The 16,541-nt window shown below is 35.8% G+C and overlaps 1 long non-coding RNA gene across 1 annotated transcript in view; it reads right to left on the reverse strand.

Annotated features, from left to right (window-relative positions):
- Positions 1-8,437: 8,437 nt before the first annotated feature.
- Positions 8,438-16,541, reverse strand: part of LOC149224827 (uncharacterized) — a 92,652-nt gene continuing 84,548 nt past the window's right edge. Inside the window, exon 2 of the long non-coding RNA XR_016249104.1 lies at positions 8,438-9,361. This is a non-coding gene — a long non-coding RNA (uncharacterized LOC149224827). The remainder of the gene's footprint in view (positions 9,362-16,541) is intronic.

The following is a 16,541-nucleotide window of genomic DNA, read 5'->3' on the forward strand; positions in this document are numbered from 1 at the left end:
ATAGAATAATCTTATAGCATTTTCAGAAGAGTAACACCAGCAAGATTTTTAACCCCAAAGTCTTCTTTATTGCACAAAAAAAATGAACTACAAGAGAGCTTCTTCAGCAAAGACTCACAGATCGAATCATCTGAAAATGACCCCTAGCACCCTACTTAAAGGAAATGATCCCAACGGCTAGTTCGAGTGATCCATGTCGAAATGATCTTGACCGTCGATGAGGATCAAGACATCTCTTAATCTCATCCGTCGAATCTGTTAATTTATTAAAAAATGATATTTTGCATGCATTCACTCAAAATATTATTATTTTATTATTTTAGGGTTTTTGCTTTATTTTATAATTTTTATATTTTTTATTTTTTATTTTTTTATTTTTCAATTATTTATTTATTTATTTTTTATTTTTTTTTTTTTTTTTTTTTTTTTTTTTTTTAATTCATTTTAAAATGGATCCTCGAACTTAGCCTTTGGAAAAATCACCTAGGACCTAGGACTTAGGACTCATGAGGGGATTTAAAACATCTTCCAACCCTCAAGACACTTTACATCATGACTTTTACAATTTACATCTTAAGGGGAAAAACCCATTTAACACAGACCCTCATAAACCACCCAGTTCTGCGACACAATTATAATCTAGCAGATTAATACACTAGGATTCTCCTAAAATTCTAATGAAAAAATCCATCCCGGCTTTGGGGTCAGGCTGAAGGAAAACTCTGCCGATCATGGATCGGTGAGACGAAAAACCTTCCGGGACGTAGATTACCATTAGAAAGTTAGGTCCACCCAGGCAATTTACATACATGACTCATATTTGCTAAGATTATTTACATTTCATACATGCAGACTGGGTTTACAACATAAATCGATCAAGCTGTTGATGACTGCAGGATGGCACAGACATGTCAATCAAGCGCTACCCCTTTTTGCAAAGAAAAGGAGGGGTACTGCATGGGTAGTTGACCGGTAGTGGTCAACAGCGTTATTATAACAACTTTATTCATTTATTCTCCTACCCTATTCTACCTTAAAAAAAAACAGAAGACTCAAAATAAGTATAGGAGTACTTCCAATGCATCCACGTGCACAACAAAAGGACAATTATACTCATGTTCAAATTTGAAAAGTATATACGAGAAAATACCAGAACATGAGGTACCAGTTGCACTAACTGATGTGATGCTACAAATTGTCGAATGATAAAGGAGTGGATACTGACAGTCATTTGGAACCAGGATTCTATGGGATCCATATACTCTTGGTTACTTGATTCATGGGCAACATCCAGCGCATCGTGAAAATCCTCCACATTTCCTTGTCTATCCTCTAAAGTGCAGGCCGGATCAGATAGATGTTCTGCTTCTAATGGCTTCTCCTCATCATGCATGATCCACAACTTCTCGGTCTCCTTAGGAAGATCTTCCGGATCTTCATGAATCTTCTCTTCCAGAGGAATAGACCTTTCTCTGATTGATGCCAAAATGTGATCTTTCTGTGAAGCAAAGACCCCAGCTTCTGCTAGAATTTGAGATAATTCTTGGAATAGCATCACACTTCCTGACATTTTCTTGCTAGCTGGAAAGTCCTATTAGCACCAAACTTGAAATCTCCGTTTACTCGGACAGCCAAACTTTGGAGTGACCCAAACAAAAGCGTATGCGTGGCTCTTCGCTCACGTCTTACCGTCATCTCCACCCTCTAGTTGCCCTGCGATGGTAAAAGCGAGAAAAAACAAAAAAACAAAAAATTAATCTCAATTGCAATAAAGAAAACAACCACACTTTGCAGTAAGGAAAATCACTCATTTGTAGTAAAGAAAATCACTCATTTGCAAAAAAGAAAACCTGGCTTGTGAGCTTTCTGGCAATACCGTCCAGTATGCTTCAGCAAGCAAGGGGAATCACGTTAATCTAAAAATTCAGTTGTGAAAGAAAGGAAAAAGTATAACAAATCGTGAGGCCTTATCCTACAATGTCACCCCAGCAATAGCGCCAAAATATTGGAAGCTATAAATGCTAGATTTACACCCACATTTAAATTGTCAATCCGGGGTCGTAAGACTTAGAGACGCAGCACCATATATGCTAGAATACGACCTCAGGGACTTGTAAGATCAAAATAATTCAAAAAGGGGATCATTCAAGAAAAGACATTCTAAAGTAAACACACTGCAACAAATAAAGAATGCAAAGCTTCTTAAAAGACTACAGCTACGCTGCAAATATGAAAGCATGAAACAAATTCAATTTCAAACTATTTTAAAATCTGTACTTAACATGCTTCTTCCGAATGATGCAAGTACTGTTCCTGGAAAGAAGTCATAAGTTTATGGAAATATTTAATTCAAACTTTTTAAATTATTGAGCCACGATATTTTCAAGAGTATTTGTTAGACACATACTTATACCTTGGTATTAATCTACGCTAATGAATGTTGTTTCCAAGATCAATTTCATGTGAAGATTTAAATTGTTTATGAGTGCCAAACAATATGAATATCAAATTAAATGAAACCCTTGTTGATTTTATACCATTATTATTCCCATTTTAAATTCCTGCAACTTAACACATGTTTTGTTGTAAAATAAATTGAACAGGGCACAATGAGAAAAATGGGAAGCACTTGCCAATCTTTATGAATAAATTCTAAATTATCAAACCCGTGCATTTAAATATTAAATGTAAATGAAATGGCATAACAAAGTTAAAGCACGCCACACCATTCCGGAAATGAAACGCACATTTCAGAAAACGTTGTTAAACACAAGTAGACATAAAATTGCAGCAAAATAAATCATTCTAACAGGAAATGAAATGCAATAGACTAAATAGGTCATGAGTAATCTAAATGATGAGCTGATTGATGGGCCCGATCACCCAGCTCGATCTTCCTGAAAAGAGACTACATTAACACAACATCTCAGAAGTTAAAAGAGCTAACAACATAATCTAAATGCGGATTCATATTGTTGTAGAAATCGAATTACAAAGATAATTAATTAAATCAAATGGTACAAATGCTACAATGTTGGCTCCAGTCCATAATTGAGCATTCTACTACAATGGCTAGCTTACTCCTAACCTCTGTGATCCCAGCCTCAGCCTACTTCTATGCGATCCCATCCTTCCTATGCATGCACAGCAATCTCCATTATATAGCAACAGTGCTGCTCTAATTAAATGGATCGATGGTTACATAGAATACTAACTTAGGATTTTCTAGTTAATACAAATTAATTAAAATCCGAGCAAGCAGATTTGATTCCAATTTTGAATTAAATATTGGCTTCTAGAAATGATTCCATTCTCAAAAATGTGATGTACAGGTTCAAATCTCGATCTGGAGTCTGCAGTTTTCGGTCCCCCTTGCTTCCTTCCTGCTCTAATATATATACAAACTCCATTTAAATTGAATTCCCAAACAAATTTGCAATTTTGGAAGAGATCACAAAAATTTGGGTTTGTTGTGATTTTACACAAATTGGTGATGAAGAGTTGGCTTGATCTCCTCAACCATAATGTATTTTGGTAAACTGTTCATATGGAACCTAATTGACCATATTGTTGACAAATCCCATGTCTTGCAATTTTCTGATTCAACTCCATCTCAGAAAGTGTACCCAAAGTTAGCTGTTTGGATATTTTACAAATTTGAGTTTTACCTGATTTTTATACAAATCTGCCTCAAAGACCTCTTTGTATCTCCCAAACCGTGATGAATTTTAAAAGTCTATTTGAGTATTCGTCAATTTTCTATACTGGGACCAAAACCCATGTTCCATAATTTCTCTATTCGCCTTCACCTACACGTAAATCGAGGAGGAAGTTGGCAGGTTGAAATTTGTTGCAAATTTGGGCAGAGTTCTTGATTTGCTTCCAGAAATCCACATGTGCAACCTAGGTTCATTCCAAGTCATTTGGATGTGTTCAAACATCATTTTCAACAAAAAACCTTTCTCAAATTTTCCCAAAAATATGCCGATATATGAAAGCCCCAAATCGAATATTCTCGTACTCTATTTGCAGCGACTAGTTTAATTGACTTGTGGAGAATTTCGGCAATGGAACCTTGTGACAAATGGACTTAGCAAAACCGTCATTAGTAAATCATAGCAAATTCATCTTTAGTAATGCCAAACTCAAATTCGTACCCAAATGTGTTTCAGGAAGCATTCCTGCACTACTGGTATGAAAACTGCTAGTACATGACCTATTCACCTACCACCAAGAAAGCATATTATTATTGACATTATTAAACAAAACACTCTTCAAATGAACTAAACAAGAAGAATTTTTAATTCAACAATATTTGCCTCTAAATGCCTCTAGCTAACAGCATAATGGCATAGAAAGGATAATAATGATTAAAAGCACTAGTCACAAGCATAGAATTATTTGATAAAAATTGTAAAAATCTGGGCAAAAAGGGAGCTCAACATCCCCCCATGTTGATCTTCTTGCATGTCCTCCTGCAAGCCAAACCTTTAGACTATAAAACTATGAAAGAATGCAGGGGAGATGTTTGAAGATCAAACTATGCTTCTAATAAATGTAAGCAAAAATTTCAGCAAAGACGAAGATCCCTGGTATTTTAAAGCATTCATTAGCCTACAACATAACTATTACAATACCGGCTGAAACCATGTTACAGCTCTAATGAAAGTGTCGATTGCGGGAATGTAACAAGATCAGGTACAAAAAGTAGACATTATGGACAAAAGAGTATTGCACATACCTGTTGTCTTGTTCCATATAAACTCCCTGTTTTGTTTCTACAAAGAGCCTTATGATAAAAATCAAGTTTTTGCTAAAAAGGTGCAATTTCAAGAAGACTACCACAAGATTCCGCACCTACTATGGCAATCTTGTACCTTAGACTATGTAGCATGTATTTAGAGGCAACCACAATCAATACACATGGTTGTCAATCAACACCTTGTGAGTAGTCATCACTGAGTAATTAATCACTCTAATTACCATAAAAATTAAAGTGAGTTATGATACCAGAAAAAGGGAAATAAAAATTGAGCATTATGACACTTTCCTGGAACAATCAGCGACCCTTTATTGAACACTTAAATTTCGTTGTCATCCGGATTCAAAACAAAGATTCTTTTTAATCTAGGACAAAGAATTACCTTCACTAAGGGTACCACTTCATTAAAGATTCTTGATTTTTGAAAGATAGAACTCAAAGCATCATATCCAAATCTTCTTAAAACCATTGTCCAAGAATTAAAATGATGAGTTTCAGGGAAAGAGAAGGATAACCAAACAAATCATAGTATATGATCAAATTTAATACCACAGACATGGCCCTGCTACCTGCAGGTGTCCATAACCAAGGCAAGGATGTCTTTTAAACCAGTGAAATGTCCGTGTCCCACTTACTAGATATAGATTCAAAGTTAGATTATTTGACTTTTAGATGAAGGCCACTGTCCTGGCTTGGTAACCAGCTGATGGCAGTGCCACTCACAAAAAGTAACATGGATGAACAGGCTGGCTCGTGATGAGACCTCCTGTCTTCCAGCTTTTTTGCTGAAAGCCATTACTCTGGCTTCGTGACCAATAGCAGTAATGTCATGCATGTTAGGTCTTATGATCATGGTAGGTTGGCTCATCACAAGACCTCCTATCCTTCCCAAAATCGTTGATAACCTCTGATTATGATTAACCTTTAAAGGTTATTAAATAAGTGGGGAGACAAATCTACCCCTCAAGAGTACAGGATGGCGTGAAAATTTTTTAACGACTAATCATTGATGGCTAGTTCCTCTACCCTAAAGACTTATTAAAAATAACCCAGATAATGACTGAAAGATTCTTTGAGTTAATAATGCTAGTGTTCTCATGAACAGCTTATTATGATCTTTTACAAGAGTGTTCCACCATAGGGGGCTCTCCAATAGTACCTTCTAAGGGAAACTGAAAATATATATCTCAGACGACAACTCATTAGAGTGATTAATCATGTTTACTTTTGCAAAATCATGAGGTATTAGAGTGAATTGTACTCAACAAGATTTGTCATAGAAGTGTGTCAACAAATAATGTGGATCAAAAGCAGTTTCAGTGGCTATACTTTGAAAATAAAAACCCTAATAGTGTTATTATAACAGCTTTATTCATTTATTCTCCTACCCTATTCTACCTTAAAAAAAAACAAAAGACTCATTTTTGAGTATAGAAGTATTTCAATGCATCCACGTGCGCAACAAAAGGACAATTATACACATGTTCAAATTTGAAAAGTAATACGAGAAAATACCAGAACATGAGGTACTAGCTGCACTAACTGATGTGATGCTACAAATTGTCAAATGATAAAGGAGGAGTGGATATTGACAGTCATTTGGAACCAGGATTCTATGGGATCCATATACTCTTGGTTACTTGATTCATGGGCAACATCTAGCGCATCGTGCAAATCATCCACATTTCCTTGTCTATCCTCTAAAGTGCAGGCAGGATTAGATAGATGTTCTTCTTCTAATGGCTTCTCGTCATCATGCATGATCCACAGCTTCTCGGTCTCCTTAGGAAGATCTTCCAAATCTTCATGAATCTTCTCTTCCAGAGGAATAGACCTATCTCTGATTGATGCCAAAATGTGATCTTTTTGTGAAGCAGAGACCCCAGCTTCTGCTAGAATTTGAGATAATTCTTAGAATAGCATCACACTTCCTGACATTTTCTTACTAGCTGGAAAGTCTTGTTAGCACCAAACTTGAAATCTTCATTTACTCAGACAAACAAACTTTGGAGTGACCCAAACAAAAGCGGATGCGTGGCTCTTCACTCACGTTCTACCGTCTTCTTTGCCTTCTAGTTGCCCTGCGATGGTAAAAGCGGGAAAAAACAAATAAAAAATCAATTAATCTCAATTGCAGTAAAGAAAACAACAACACTTTGCAGTAAGGAAAATCACTAATTTGCAGCAAAGAAAATCACTCATTTGCAGAAAAGAAAACCTGGCTTGTGAGCTTTCTGGCAATACCATCCAGTATACTTCAGCAAGCAAGGGGAATCACATTAATCTAAAAATTCAGTTGTGAAAGAAAGGAAAAAGTATAACAAATCGTGAGGCCTTATCCTACAACGTCTCCCCAGCAACGACGCCAAAATGTTGGAAGGTATAAATGCTAGATTTACACCCACATTTAAATTGTCAATCCGAGGTCATAAGAGTTAGAGACGTAGCACCATATATGCCAGAATACGACCTCAGGGACTTGTAAAATCAAATTAATTCGAAAAGGGGATCATTCAAGAAAAGACATTCCAAAGTAAACACACTGCAATAAATAAAGAATGCAAAGCTTCTTAAAAGACTACAGCTACGCTGCAAATATGGAAGCATAAAACAAATTCGATTTCAAACTATTTTAAAATCTGTACTTAAAATGCTTCTTCTAAATGATGCAAGTATTGTTGCTAGAAAGAAATCATAAGTGTATGGAAATATTCAATTCAAACTTTTTAAAATATTGAGCATGATATTTTCAAGAGTATTTGTTAGACACACACTTATATCTTGGTATTAATCTATGCTAATGAATGTTGTTTCCAAGATCAATTCCATGCGAAGATTTAAATTGTTTATGAGTGAAAAACAATATGAATATCAAATTAAATGAAACCCTTGTTGATTTTATACCATTATTATTCCCGTTTTAAATTCCTGCAAGTTAACACACGGTTTGTTGTAAAATAAATTGGACAGGGCACGATGAGAAAAATGAGAAGCACTTGCCAATCTTTACTCTATGAATAAATTCTAAATTAACAAACCCGTGCATTTAAATATTAAATGTAAAGGAAATGGCAGAACAAAGTTAAAGCACGCCACACCATTCAGGAAATGAAATTGCACATTTCAGAAAATGCAGTTAAACACAAGCAGACATAAAATAGCAGCGAAATAAATCATTCTAACAGCGAATGAAATGCAATAGACTAAATACATCTTAAGTAATCTAAATGATGAGCTGACTGATGGGCCCGATCACCAAGCTCGATCTTCCTGAAGAGAGACTACATTAACACAACATCTCAAAAGTTAAAAGAGCTAAAAACATAATTTAAATGTGGATTCATATTGCTTTAGAAATCGAATTAAAAAGCTAATCAATTAAATAAAATGGTACAAATGCTACAATGTTGGCTCCAGTCCATAATTGAGCGTTCTACTGCAATCGCTAGCTTACTCCTAACCTCTGCAATCCCAACCTTAGCCTACTTCTATGTGATCCTGTCCTCCCTATGCATGCACAACAATCTCCATTATATAGCAGCAGTGCTGCTCTAATTAAATGGATCAATGGTTACATAGAATACTAATTTAGGATTTTCTAGTTAATACAAATTAATTAAAATCAGAGCAAGCAGATTTTCTTCCAATTTTGAATTGAATATCGGCTTCTAGAAATGATCTTATTCTCAAAAATGCGATGTACAAGTTCAAATCTCGATCTGGAGTCCGCAGTTTTCGGTCCCCCTCGCTTCCTTCCTGCTCTGATATATATACAAACTCCATTTAAATTTAATTCCCCAACGAATTTGCAATTTTGGAAGAGATAACAAAAATCTGGGTTTGCTGTGATTTTACAAAAATTGGTGATGAAGAGTTGGCTTGATCTCCTCAACCATAATGTATTTTGGTAATCTGTTCATATGGAACCTAATTGGGCATATTGTTGACAAATCCCATTTCTTGCAATTTTCTTATTCAACTCCATCTCCTCAGAAAGCGTGCCCAAAGTTAGCTGTTTGGATATTTTACAAATCTGAGTTTTACCTGATTTTTATACAAATCTGCCTCAAAGACCTCTTCATATCTCCCAAACTGTGATGAATTTTAGAAATCTATTTGAGGCTTAGTCAATTTGCTATACTGGGAACAAAACCCATGTTCCATAATTTCTCTATTCGCCTTCACCTGCACGTAAATCAAGGAGGAAGTTGGAAGGTTGAAATTTGTTGCAAATTTGGGCAAAGTTCTTGATTTGCTTCCAGAAACCCACATGTGCAGCCTAGGTTCATTCCAAGTCATTTGGATGTGTTCAAACATCATTTTCAAAAAAAACCTTTCTCGACTTTTCCCAAAAATGTGCAGATATATGAAATCCCCAAATCGAATATTCTCGTACTCTACTTGCAGCAATTAGTTTAATTGACTTGTGGAGAATTTCGGCGGTGGAACCTTGCGACAATGGACTTAGCAAAACCGTCATTAGTAAATCATAGCAAATTCATCTTTAATAATGCCAAACTCGAATCTCTACTCAAATGTGTTTCAGGAAGCATTCCTGCACTGCTGGTACAAAAAACTACTAGTACATGACCTATTCACCTGCCACCAAGAAAGCATATTATTATTGACATTATTAAACAAAACACTCTTCAAATGAACTAAACAAGAATAATTCTTAATTCAACAACATTTGCCTCTGAATGCCTCTAGCTAACAGCATAATAGCATAGAAAGGATAACAATGATTAAAAGCACTAGTCACAAGCATAGAATTATTTGATAAAAATTGTAAAAATCTGGGCAAAAAGGCAGCTCAACATCCCCCCACGCTGATCTTCTTGCACGTCCTCGTGCAAGCCAAACCTTTAGACTAAAACTATGAAAGAATGCAAGGGAAATGTTTGAAGATCAAACTATGTTTCCGATAAATGTCACCAAAAATTTCAGCAAGGACGAAGATGCTTGGTATTTTAAAGCATTCATTAGCTTGCAACATAACTATTACAATACCGGCTGAAACCATGTTACAGCTCTAATGAAAGTATCGATTGCAGAAATGTAACAAGATCAAGTACAGAAAGTAGACATTAAGGAGAAAAGAGTATTGCACATACCTGTTGTCTTGTTCCATATGAACTCCCTATTTTGTTTCTGCCCAGAGTCTTATGATAAAAATCAAGTTTTTGCTAAAAAGGTGCAATTTCAAGAAGACTACCACAAGATTCCGCACCTACTATGGCAATCTTGTACCTTAGACTATGTAGCATGTATTTAGAGGCAACCACAATCAATACACATGGTTGTCAATCAACACCTTGCGAGTAGTCATCACTGAGTAATTCATCACTCTAGTTACCATGAAAATTAAAGTGAGTAATGATACCAGAAAAAGGGAAATAAAAATTGAGCATTATGACACTTTCGTGGACCAATCAGCGACCTCTTTATTGAACACTTAAATTTCATTGTCATCCGGATTCAAAACAAAGTTTCTTCTTAATCTAGTACAAAGAATTACCTTCACTAAGGGTACCACTTCATTAAAGATTCTTGATTTTTGAAAGATAGAACTCAAAGCATCATATCCAAATCATCTTAAAACCATTGTCCAAGAATTAAAATGATGAGTTTCAGGGAAAGAGAAGGATAACCAAGCAAATCATAGTATATGATCAACTTTAATACCACAAACATGGCCCTGCTGCCTGCAGGTGTCCATAACCTCGGTTGGATGTCTTTTAACCCAGTGAAATGTCTGTGTCCCACTTACTAGATATAGATTCAGAGTTAGATTATTTGACTTTTAGATGAAGGCCATTGTCCTGGCTTGGTAACCAGTTGATGGCAGTGCCACTCACAAAAAGTAACATGGATGAACAGGCCGGCTCGTGATGAGACCTCCTGTCTTCCAACTTTTCGGTTGAAAGCCATTACTCTGGCTTGGTGACCAACAGTAGTAATGTCATGCATGTTAGGTCTTATGATCGTGGTAGGTTGGCTCATCACAAGACCTCCTATCCTTCCCTAAATCGTTTATAAACTCTGATTATGATTAACCTTTAAAGGTTACTAAATAAGTGGGGAGACAAATCTACTCCTTAAGAGTACAGGATGGCGTGAAAAGTTTTAATGACTAATCATTGCTGGCTAGTTCCTCTACTTATTAAAAATATCCCAGATAATGACTGAAAGATTCCTTGAATTAATAATGCTAGTGTTCTCATGAACAGCTTACTATGATCTTTTACAAGAGTGGTCCACCATAGGGGGCTCTCCAATAGTACCTTCTAAGGGAAACTGAAAATATATATCTCAGGCGACAACTCATTAGAGTGATTAATCATGGTTACTTTTGCAAAATCATGAGGTATTAGAGTGAATCATACTCAACAAGATTTGTCACAGAAGTGTGTCAACAACTAATGTGGATCAAACGCAGTTTCAGTGGCTATACTTTGAAAATAAAAACCCCAATAGCGTTATTATAATAGCTTTATTCATTTATTCTCCTACCCTACTCTACCTCAAAAAAAAACCAGAAGACTCATTCTAAGTATAGGAGTACTTCTAATGCATCCACGTGCGCAACAGAAGGACAAGTATACTCATGTTCAAATTTGAAAAGTATATACGAGAAAATACTAGAACATGAGGTACCAGCTGCACTAAATGATGTGATGCTACAAATTGTCGAATGATAAAGGAGTGGATACTGACAATCATTTGGAACTAGGACTCTATGGGATCCATATATTCTTGGTTATTTGATTCATGGACAACATCCAGCGCATCGTGCGAATCCTCCACATTTCCTTGTCTATCCTCTAAAGTGCAAGTCGGATTAGATAGATGTTCTCCTTCTAATGGCTTCTCCTCATCATGCATGATCCACAGCCTCTCGGTCTCCTTAGGAAGATCTTTCGGATCTTCATAAATCTTCTCTTCAAGAGGAATAGACCTTTCTCTGATTGATGCCAAAATGTGATCTTTCTGTGAAGCAAAGACCTCAGCTTCTGCTAGAATTTGAGATAATTCTTGGAATAGCATCACACTTCCTGACATTTTCTTACTAGCTAGAAAGTCTTGTTAGAACCAAACTTGAAATCTTCGTTTACTCAGACAACCAAACTTTGGAGTGACCCAAACAAAAGCGGATGCATGGCTCTTCACTCACGTCTTACCGTCATCTCCGCCCTCTAGTTGCCCTACGATGGTAAAAGCGGGAAAAAAAATCAATTAATCTCAATTGTAGTAAAGAAAACAACCACACTTTGCAGTAAGGAAAATCACTCATTTGCAGTAAAGAAAGTCACTCATTTGCAAAAAAGAAAACTTGGCTTGTGAGCTTTCTGACAATACCATCCAGTATGCTTCAACAAGCAAGGGGAATCACTTTAATCTAAAAATTCAGTTGTGAAAGAAAGGAAAAAGTACAACAAATAGTGAGGCCTTATCCTACAACGTCTCCCCGGAAACGGTGCCAAAATGTTGGAAGGTATAAATGCTAGATATACACACACATTTAAATAGTCAATCTGGGGTCGTAAGACTTAGAGACGTAGCACCATATATGCTAGAATACGACCTCAGGGACTTGTAAGATCAAAATAATTCGAAAAGGGGATCATTTAAGAAAAGACATTCCAAAGTAAACACACTACAACAAGTAAAGAATGCAAAGCTTCTTAAAAGACTACAACTACGCTGCAAATATGAAAGCATGAAACAAATTCAGATTCAAACTATTTTAAAATATGTACTTAAAATGCTTCTTCTGAATGATGCAAGTACTATTGCTGGAAAGAAATCATGTGTATGGAAATATTCAATTCAAACTTTTTAAATTATTGAACCACGATATCTTCAAGAGTATTTGTTAGACACTTACTTATATCTTGGTATTAAACTATGTTAATGGATGTTGTTTCCAAGATCAATTTCATGCGAAGATTTAAATTGTTTATGAGTGCCAAACAATATGAATATCAAATTACATGAAACCCTTGTTGATTTTATACCATTATTATTTCCGTTTTAAATTCCTGCAACTTAACACATGTTTTGTGGTAAAATAAATTGAACAAGGCACGATGAGAAAAATGAGAAGCACTTGCCAATCTTAACTCTATGAATAAATTCTAAATTAACAAACCCGTGCATTTAAATATTAAATGTAAAGGAAATGGCAGAACAAAGTTAAAGCACACCACACCATTCAGGAAATGAAACGCACATTTCGGAAAACGCTATTAAACACAAGTAGACATAAAATTGCAGCAAAATAAATCATTCTAATAGGAAATGAAATGCAATAGACTAAATAAATCTTATGTAATCTAAATGATGTCCTGACTGATGGACCCGATCACCCAACTCGATCTTCCAGAAAAGAGAATACATTAACACAACATCTCAGAAGTTAAAAGAGCTAAAAACATAATTTAAATGCAGATTCATATTGCTGTAGAAATCGAATTACAAAGATAATCAATTAAATCAAATGGTACAAATGCTACAATGCTTGCTCCAGTGTATAATTGAGCATTCTACAGCATTCGCTAGCTTACTCCTAACCTCTGCGATCCTAGCCTCAGCCTACTTCTATGCGATCCCATCCTCCCTATGCATGCACAGCAATCTCCATTATATAGCAGCGGTGCTGCTCTAATTAAATGGATCGATGGTTACATAGAATACTAATTCAGGATTTTCTAGTTACTACAAATTAATTAAAATCAGAGCAAGCAAATTTGCTTCCAATTTTGAATTGAATATCGGCTTCTAGAAATGATTCGATTCTCAAAAATGCGATGTCCAGGTTCAAATCTCGATCTGGAGTCCGCAGTTTTCGGTCCCCCTCACTTCCTTCCTGCTCTGATATATATAAAAACTACATTTAAATTGAATTACCAAACAAATTTGCAATTTTGGAAGAGATCACAAAAATCTGGCTTTCTGTGATTTTACACAAATTGGTGATGAAGAGTTGGCTTGATCTCCTCAACCATAATGTATTTTGGTAAGTTGTTCATCTGGAACCTAATTGGCCATATTGTTGACAAATCCCATGTCTTGCAATTTTCTGATTCAACTCCATCTCCTCAGAAAGCGTGCCCAAAGTTGGTTGTTTGGATATTTTACAAATCTGCCTCAAAGACCTCTTCGTATCTCCCAAATCGTGATGAATTTTAGAAATTTGTTTGAGGCTTAGTCAATTTGCTATACTGGGACCAAAACACATGTTCCATAAAATCTCTATTCGCCTTCACCTGCACGTAAATCAAGGAGGAAGTTGGTAGTTTGAAATTTGTTGCAAATTTGGGCAGAGTTCTTGATTTGCTTCCAAAAACCCACATGTGCAAACTGGGTTCATTCCAAGTCATTTGGATGTGTTCAAACATTATTTTCAACAAAAAAATTTCTCAAATTTTCCCAAAAATGTGCCGATATATGAAAGCCCCAAATCAGATATTCCCGTACTCTACTTGCAGCAACTAGTTTAATTGACTTGTGGAGAATTTCGTCAATGGAACCTTGTGACAAATTGAATTAGCAAAACCGGCATTAGTAAATCATAGCAAATTCATCTTTAAGGAAGTGTTATACCACCATTCAGCCAAAGGTAACCATTTGACCCATTGTGTTTGTTTATCAGATACAAAGCAAAGAAGATATCCTTCCAAACATTTGTTCACTATCTCAATTTTCCCATCAGATTGAGGATGATAAGAGGAGCTATGCGCTAATTGAGTACCAAGATAAGAAAATAATTTTGTCCATAAATTTCTAGTGAAAATGAGATCTTTATCACTTACAATAATCTTTGGGTTTCCATGTAGCTTTTGAATTGTTTCCATAGATGCAGTAGCAATTGTATTGGCTTTAAAAGGATGAGATAATGCACAAAAGTGTGCATACTTGGTAAGTCTATCAACTACCACCATGATGACATTCTTTCCTTCACACTTGGGTAAACCTGTGATAAAATCCATTGAGACATCCTCCCAACGCTGACTTGGAATGGCTAAAGGTTGTAACAGACTCGGGGTTTAATTGTCTAAACTTTATTTGTTGGCAAACCAAACATTCTGCCACAAACCTCTAAATATCAAATTTAAGGCCATCCCAAAAAAAATCATTTTTGACCCTATGGTAAGTTTTTAAAAATCCTAAGTGCCCTACTAAGGGGGAGGTGTGCAATTCCAAAAGAATTTTTTGCTTGAGTTGGGAATTCTTACAAAGAGATATTTGTACAATAATGGATCATTTTTCCAAATAAATATATCAGATGTACTAGGATCTTGCTGCAACTTTTGAAAGAGTGTCCACACCTCTTCGTCATTCTTCCATTCATCGCTTGCTTCAGTTATCCAATCAGGTTGGATAATAGAAATGGCACAAAGCAATGCTTCCACATCCTCATCCTTTCTTGAGAGTGCATCTACAACAACATTTTGCTTCCCCTTTTTGTAGATGATTTCAAAGTCATAACCCAACATCTTTGTGACCCATTTTTGTTGCTCTTTTGAAGATAATCTTTGTTCCAAAAAGTATTTAAGACTATCATGATTTGTTTTTACCTTGAAGTCTCTCCCATTAAGTAAGGTCACCATTGTTTTAGTGCATGCAGTATTGCCAACATTTCTTTCTCATAAATACGTTGGTGTAAATACTTTCTCTTGATTAGACAACTTTCAAAACCAATGGGTCTTCCTTCTTGCATTAAAACAACACCAATTCCATTTCTTGAGGCATCATATTCCACAATAACGGTTTTGTGAAGTCTGGCGTAGCTAAGATCGGTGCTTGGCACATTGCCTCTTGAAGATGTTCAAAGGCCTTAGTTTCTTCTGGAGTCCAAGAAAATGCATCTTTATTCAGTAATATTGTTAGCGGTGATGTTATTCTCCCATAATTCTTAACAAACTTGCGATAATACCCTGTCAACCCAAAAAATCCTCGAACATGTTTTAGGGTTGGGGGATTTTCCATTCATTAATGGCTTTAATTTTGTTAGGGTTTACCTTAACACCGTCATGAGATACAATATGACCCAAATATTCCACTTCCTATACTCCAAAGAAACATTTGGAGGTTTTTGCATATAATTATTTCTCCTCCATTAGTTTGAGCACCCTGTCAACATGTTGAACATGATCCTTCCAAGACTTGTTGTAGATTAGTATATCATCAAAAAATATTGACACAAATTTTCTAAAGAAGGGTTTGAAAATGGAATTCATCAAACCTTGAAATGTGAAAGGTGCATTAGTAAGGCCAAAAGGCATGACCCAAAATTCATAATGACCTTCATGAGTTCCGAATCTTGTTTTCAAAATGTCTTCAATCTTCATTCTAATTTGATGATATCCTGAATGAAGATCCAACTTGGTGAAGTAAAATTGTTCCATCTAATTCATCCAACAATTCATCAATGACAAGAATGGGAAATTTATCTTTAATAGTGAGTTTGTTGAGCTCCTTATAATCCGGACATATATGCCATGATCCATCGTTCTTGTGCACCAATACTACTGGAGCAAAGAAAGAACTTTGACTAGGTTGAATTATACCAGCCTCTAGCATTTCTGCAACCATACATTCAATTTCACTCTGTTGGGCATAGGTATATTTGTAAGGCCTGATGTTTGGAGGAACACTTCCTGGAATCAAATGAATAGCATGATCATGATAAGGAATAGGTGGGAGGCCTTTGGGAGTCTCAAATACCTTGGAATGATTGTCCAAGACTTTTTGGAGATATGGAGAAATAGATGAT

The sequence above is a fragment of the Pinus tabuliformis genome, chromosome Q, assembly GCF_031772625.1.
Source record: "Pinus tabuliformis cultivar Carrire ecotype Pingquan chromosome Q, CPIR1, whole genome shotgun sequence".
NCBI lineage: Eukaryota > Viridiplantae > Streptophyta > Pinopsida > Pinales > Pinaceae > Pinus > Pinus tabuliformis.